The 7496-nt window shown below is 48.0% G+C and overlaps 2 pseudogenes; one reads left to right on the top strand and one right to left on the bottom strand.

The window, feature by feature from the left end:
- The first annotated feature begins 1466 nt into the window (after positions 1–1466).
- LOC112891905 lies at positions 1467–2057 on the top strand (annotated as a pseudogene).
- A 3193-nt stretch (positions 2058–5250) lies between these two features.
- LOC112892616 lies at positions 5251–5942 on the bottom strand (annotated as a pseudogene).
- Positions 5943–7496: the final 1554 nt, after the last annotated feature.

Here is a 7496-nt window from a genome sequence, read left to right as displayed (position 1 = left end):
TCGGGGGTGGCAGGAACCGAAGAAAGAAGGTGCAGAGACGGCGGTTCGACGGAGGACCGAGTCGGCGCAGCGAGGTTCCTAGGCGGTGGCGGCATTCCGGCGGCCGGAGTGTGGGAAGGCGACGGAAAAGTGGCCAGGAAGCTTCTACGCATAGATGTGGTGCTGGTGGTGAGCTCGGTGAGGGTCAAAAGGGGGCGAAGCGTCGGGACGATGGTGAGGCCGAGCGGCGGCGGTCGACAGGACTGTCGGCGCGGTGTTCTGGTTGCGTGAGTGCGAGGGGATGGAGAAGAGTTGGCCAGGAAGCTTTAGTGGGATGTAGTGGTGCCGATGGAGCACGGGATTGCGGGTGTGGGGCGGCGGAGGTGGCTGATGGCGGTGAGAAGAGACTGCGGCGGAGGTCCGGCGGTGGTGCCGAGCGGAGAAGAAGAAGAGGGGCGAAAATGCGGGCGTGTGAGAGGATAAAAGAAGTCGAGGAGGGCTCCTGGACGCGCTGCGAAACCAAGAAGAGGCACGGGCGAGCTGGAGCAGCTGCTGGCGGTTGGCGGCACACGTGGCGGCTGCGGGCGACGGCGGCGCGACATGGCAGGGCGGGGAAAAGCCAGTGGGGGTCGGGCGAGAGGCGAGCGGGCGAGTGAGCTAGAGGGCCAGGTGGTGCGGGTAGGGCGGCGAGGGGCAGCTGGCAGCCTGGGAGATCGCTGGCGAGGGGCGGCAGGCAGCGCAGCAGAGCAACAGAGAGGGAGAGGAGAGAGAGGAAGCCGACGGGAACTTGTTCACAATTTTTCAAAAGTTCAAGGGGTTCACTGTAAAGTAAGATTTTCTTTCAAACCATATCCTAAATGAAAATATGCTCAAAAGCAAAAGTGTAGGGTTTAAAAGGAACTACAACTTTGCTTTAAGGGTGAGCTTCAAAAGAGTTAGGGTTTTGAAACTATTTTAAAATCTGACAAACTATCCAATTTCAAATAAAATCTATTTAAAATTCACATTCCAATTGAAACCTTAGGCTAAATTTACTTCTTACAGTGGTTTAAAAGTAAATACTTTCTTTTTCAAAACTAACCTTCATACAATTTGAAATTACCTTTCATTCAAACACATTTAGCAAAAGAATCCTAATTTTTCTATAATTATAAAAACATCCTTTAACTTGCATTTAGGTTTTAAACACATTCACAAAAACAAACATAACTTTACACTAAATCTAGTGTGTGTTAGCTCCCAGATACCTTAGATGTCACAATCCCCACGGACCATCGCACCGCCGTTGTCCCCGCCGAGGCCGAGCGAGTCAAGAGTGGCAAGCGGCGCTTGTCCCACCGCCTCCATGTGCCTCCAACATCTAGACCTACCTCCGCACCCTGGAGGTACGCCCTGCTCCACTCTCCTCCCCGTCCCTATCTATTCGATCTCCATCTTGTCTCCTTCCAACCCGCATCTCCACCACCACTGTCGCCTCGCCACTGCCGATGGCCCGCCTCCTCGCGTAGACCCTAACCCTTGCCCGCCCCTCCCCCTCCCCCTCCACCACTGCCGTGTTCGCCTCCCTCCTCGGCCTCGCCACCAAGGTAGATGTCATCGAGATCGACTCCACCGAGGAGGACGCCGCGGCCCCCGGGTCCCCCGCCGCTTCCCCATCAGTCGAGGTGGTGGGGATCCATTCATCCGGTGCCTGGAGGAGGCCATCCATGGCGTCATGGTGCGGCACACCACCCCCGATTGGTTCCCCTTCGTGCTCATCCTTCGGCGGCTAAATTCACAAGAGTTTTGGGAGAAAAACCACACCTCCTGCCATAGAACCTCCGCCAGCCCCCTATGTTCATATGTCAAATTTGCTGCCCTTCAGAATTAACCAGCTAATCTTTCATTTTGCAGTGATCATGACATGCTTAATTCTTGAAACTGGATAGTTGCATGTATTAACCAGCTAATCTTTACTTTTTTAGGTCCCAAGTGAACTTAATAAATATATATTGTCCATTGTGGAGGGATCTTGTTTTGCAGTAAGATAACTTCTATATTGTGCTATTTTTCTAATGCTCTGTGAACAAATGCTCTTTGAACAGAGATAAGCTCGGTGATGGACTGATGGATGCTTGTTGCAGATCTCTGCTTGTGTTTGTAATGGCTTCTTCACGTAGCTGTTTGCCTGTTCCAGTGGCCATTACAAAGAGTTATGCTGAGTGTCATTCTTGGTTTTTGGAGTTGATAGAAGCCATGGCTCAAATTTTCAAGCTCCTGTGGCAACTCAGGTTAGCACATTTCCCTCCTTCTATTCTTCTATGTTCGAATTTTCTTTTTGTTTCTCTAAGTCATATACACATGATCAAATAACATGCATTAGGGGTTGCAGAATTACTGAAAAGTCAAACCAAATGTGTGAACAAAGAGCAAATCAACAAAGAACAGGTAACACCTTTTCAAGTAAAATTGATCTGGCAGGAAAATATTGTGTAATCTAAATAGCTTAAAAAATACACGTACCCATTTAGATACGACCCTTCAGGAAGTTAACCAGTTTATAGAACAACACTGTACTATTTCAAAAGTTATGCAAACTCTGAACTTTGTCAATGCTTGCCTGTGTTCAGTAATCTTTCATGAAGCTGTCTTTTTCATGTCTTAAGTAATCATCAGAATATAAACCAATGAGTTTACATTCTGATAAAGTTTGCCTGTGTTACTCCTCAACAGCATTAAAAGTGTTAAATGAATCTAATTACTTGCATAAAAGTGTTAAATGAATCTAATTACTTGCATGTCTTTGTCAGTATAAAAAAATAAATCCTGAATCAATGTAATCATCCCTGAAAAAACAAATGAGTGAATTTATCACATATTTGAGATACTTGGATCCACCACTGCAGCAGCCAGCAGGTCAAGTGCGCTGGCCTGCGCACCCTCACCGTCATTTCCCTACGGCAGAGAAATTGGGCATTCGCGTGACCCCAGGTTCCTTCTACTTTCATATGACTCATAGTGATTAGCTTCTATGTTCCTCGAGCTTTTTTCCTGTGGAATATGGTTAAACTTATGTCTTTTTTTTTATTGAAACCTTTAATGTTCTGCTTCAGATTGAGGAGCCGATAACACCCTGAAGCCAGGAACAATGCCCTGAAAGTTGCTATTGTGTCCTCTACAACAAGCGGACCCGCCACAGTAAGACCGCATCATCCCTTTTCTCTTCAGCTCCAGTATATATAATAAAGACCATATTCTGTTTTGAGAGGTGATGATATATATTCTGTTTTGAGACCAGCAAGAGATTTGCTCGGAGATGCACTCAATATAGATGTGCGGGAGTAGAGAGAGGAGCCAGAGGAAAAGGAGGGAGTAATTGAGTTCATCAGAGATATGGTCGAGCCGGCACCAAGCAGAGCTGTTGGCTCATCCTGGTAGCTTGGCTCTCATGTGTCGGCGCAGAAGACAGTGCGAAAGGGCAGTGGCTGATGGACTCTAGGAAGGAGTGAGGGAGCTACATTGGAGAGATTAGAGTGCCTGGCCATGCCTAGAGGAGCTTTCAGCTCTGGTTGGCAGGGAAATAGAAAGATTAGAGAGGGAGGGAGAACAATTGCCCGTTCACTCTAATTTAATTAGTACAGCTCTTGGATAGCCAAGTGACCAAAATTGTGTATACTTAGCCTTGTCCTTTCTAAATTATGTAGCTAACTAGCTCTAGAATTGTAGTCTGCTTGTAGGACTAAATAGAAATACGATATACAGCCCAGTTCCTACTGAATTGAAAGGAGATTGTCCGATGATTCTACGAAACAAAAGTTTGTACCTTACTAAGTGGAATATAATTGGATAGTAAAGTAGTAATATCTATGATTATCAGTAGAGTTAGAGAATTCTTTGAGCTCATACGAAGTACCACTGCATAAAGTAGTAATATCTATATTCGAGTTCAGATCGCAAGTAGGTACAGCTCGCAATATGGGATGAACAGCTTAAGTTGTGTAGGTACAGCTTTCATTGACTTTTTTACTTGTGGTTTCTGCTAGCGTTTGATGTCTTATGAGCTGTGTTCAGTGTGATAGCATTTAGTTTCAGAGTTGATCAAATCGATTTGAGAGATGCACATATATGGTGTATGCAAAATACTTTAATTCATAGAATGCTATCATTTTCAGTAAATAGTTTGAAGCTGGTTCCTTATTTTCTTCTTCGACAGATTATTGGTCATTTTATCTCTTGTATCCAGTTCAGAATCTATTGATGGCGAGGAGGTGAAGGAGGAGAGCTCTCTAATGTAGTAAGAGGGTATCTTTTCTTTGCTGATTTGTGAGTTCGTATAAAAAATTTTGTAATGTGATTTTGGTTTGTTTTCCTGAGCTCCATCTGGACAATAATTTGAGCTGTGATTTCTTAAAAGAGTTTACTTATATGCTAGACAAATATATGTAAGTAGTATAGAGTTTAATTAATTTACATTGAGATTCAACTGTCAAAACATTTTATTATTTGACTTTTTGTTCCCATCTCTGATGGTAGTCTGTTCTCTCCATATATGAACTTTGATGCCAACATGTAGTCTACTGTAACGTTGCTGACATTGACAAATGGCTTGAAAGTTGAAGGTATTTACAAATATTTCATGATGAAGATTATTGACGCTAATAGAGAGAATTTGTTTCTCCCGTAGCAACGCATGGTCACATACACCTAGTATATACTACTAAAAGAGGCAAAGGCCACAATTTTTACCATCAGCTACGCTTGGCGCGTCGTACGTCGCCCCCACCAGCCGTCGTATGTGGGCCCCCCTCCCCGTTTCAAAAAACCGATAATCTTGGCTCCCTTCCGTACCCTATAAGCCAAAACCCTGCATCATCGCGCCGCCGCTCGGTCCCTAGCGTCCTACGTCGTCCTGTGCTGGCCTAGCGAGGCCACCGTCGCCGGCTTCTACGGCCTCCGTTGCCCCGTGTCACCGGCGCCTCGTCGCGCCGCCGCTCCGTCCCCGAACCATCGCCGGCTTCTACGGGCTCCGTCGCTGGCCTTCTACGGCCACTGAAGCCGGCGTCCTACGTCGCCCCGTCGCTGGCGTAGCAAGGCCACCATCGCCGAAGCCGCCTCCTCTTCTGCCTCGTGCTGCCACCGCAACCCCTATCTCTGTCGTCCTCGCTCTGTGGTGGGGTTCGTACCGCCATGGATGTGTCCCTCCTCCTTGGTTGAGGCACCACCATGATCCCAAGTAGCTCCCCCCCCCCCCCCCCCCCATCTCCCCCTCAAGCTCGAGCATCCCTGAGGTATCTATTCTTCCTCGGCATGGATCGTCCGCAGGGCGTGCACCGTGCCCCAATACCTGTCCAGAGCCGTTGTGCGCCATGAGCCTGACCTTGATGATGTTGAATGGCCCTGTCCAGAGCGGCCCAATGGCGGTGGCGAGGAACCCGGACTCCATCGACTGGGAGACGAGGAGCGCCTTGCTGTCCCCGTCGCTTGCCCCATAGCGCCGTGTCGAGCCTGCTCTTGCACGTGAACATGGCGGCCTGATTGGTGCAGTTGCTCAGGACGGTGGGTAGCGCGCCCGCCCACATCCCGCGGAGGCCTTCCTCGCGGACAACGGCGCGCGCTCAGTGGACTGGCCCCGGTACCTCAACGGCATGCCCGGGCCGAGGCCCGAGACAGCCCCATTGCTGCTGCAGCCGGATCTTGACGACCTTGAAGGGGGTGACGACGAGGAGCGCCTCTGCGCTGCGCCGCAGGCGGGCGCCTAGGCCGGAAGTGAAGAGCGCCGCCGTGGAGAGAGCGCCGGTGGTGGGGTCCTGGAGCAGGGATCTTGCGGAGCGCGGCGTGAGGAGGTGCGTGACCACGCTCTCGCGGGTGCAATCGTGGCGCCGCGCACGGTCCAGCTGCAGCCGCGTCTTCACCACGCCCGCCGGCTGCAGGCAGCACGCCTCCCAGGAACTCGTAGCCCCCATCTCCTCCTCAAGCGCGAGCATCCCTGAGGTATCTATTCCATCCTCTCCATTTGTATACAGATTAGTTCAGTTACTTCAGCACATCATGTTGGTTGCACCTAATTTCTGCATAGTGGCCAGCAGCGCCCTGCTCGAGCTCTGCTCATCTCCGATGTCCTCCTCTGCTTGCTTTCTTAGATCAGTAAATACTAAATAGTATATTCCAAGATATGGATGGATTCTAACATGCACACTAGATGTTTGATAGAATGTTTATGAGAGATGGGTGATTATTTTTCCACTAATATGCCTTATTTCTTTCAACCTAGAAACTGTATGACATATTTTATTCGTGGTCATTGAGGTTGCCTATGCAAGCATAAAAAAGGTCAGGGACAAGAACACAAATGTTACTACAAAAGGCTACACCTTGACATGTAATTGTCAGTTTTTTCTCTTTTAAGCTCTAGGGCATACATGATAGCTCTAATTTATGTATGCAGCAACACACACACACACACACAGATAGTAGCATAACACGCAGAGCAAATATCATGCTCAATTTGTTGAATAACAATGGTCTTAGCTAAATGATTAGTTGCTTTAGCTGAAGAGAGTATACTACTACTTTTGGAAACTTAACAACAAACGAATAAAACATAGTGTTATCACATTGTGGCTCCGTATATCAACTATCCAATATATCACTAACTCATTGTCACAAAGGGAGGTTGTTGTCGGTCAAAACCCACCGGAGCCACCGGCAACACGAGGAGCCGGGACGCTCCCGGGACTGCTGGTGGGCCCCGGTCTCTCGGTCAACGGCCCAGGATCCGGCACACGACCTAGCGTCTGGGTTGCTAGGCATGCCACCTGACCTTATACTTGATCAGGAAGGTGTAGAAATGATTTCAGTTAGTTTCCTGCATGCACAGACACGTTTAAATATTAGTCCGAGCCGTGATCAGCTCATCGGGTGATCCCTGATATCGGCTGTAAAGAGCCGATTGTCTTCCAATATCAGATCGGATCTAAGTATTTAAACAAAGTGCATATATTCGATGGTAATATAAACTTGCTCTGTAATCAATAAGCTAATTCAATCTACGACGGTTAAGCTTTCACCGCATAACCGGAACATCCTACGCGTAGCTAAGTCTAACAAATACGAAAGATAACAGAATATCAACCTAATCAGAGGTCTAAAAACTAACAGAAAGCCGATTCCCGAAACAATCCTGTCAGACCCTGGACTACGGGACTGTGTACATAACGTAGTTCATACCGGAATAGGGGATAGGACATGTCCTATACCTTATCTATGTTGTACTCTACTCGCATGCGAAGTAGAACTAGACGATACAGAAGAAAGCTACTCGAGTTGTACTCGAGTACGATTTCTAAGCTAGTGTCAGACTAGGATTCATGTAACCCTGTCCTCCCGGATATATAAGAGCGGGTAGGGACCCCCTCAAAACAACATCAACATCCAAGGCAATACAAACCACCAAACAGGACGTAGGGTATTACGCACATCGCGGCCCGAACTTGTCTAAACCTTGTGTTGCTTGCACCTTCCACCTTCGATTTCCTGAT

Source organism: Panicum hallii, chromosome 5, assembly GCF_002211085.1.
Source record: "Panicum hallii strain FIL2 chromosome 5, PHallii_v3.1, whole genome shotgun sequence".
NCBI classification, from domain to species: Eukaryota; Viridiplantae; Streptophyta; class Magnoliopsida; order Poales; family Poaceae; genus Panicum; species Panicum hallii.
Note: the sequence above shows the minus strand (reverse complement) of the source record. Positions and strands in the feature narration are given on the sequence as shown.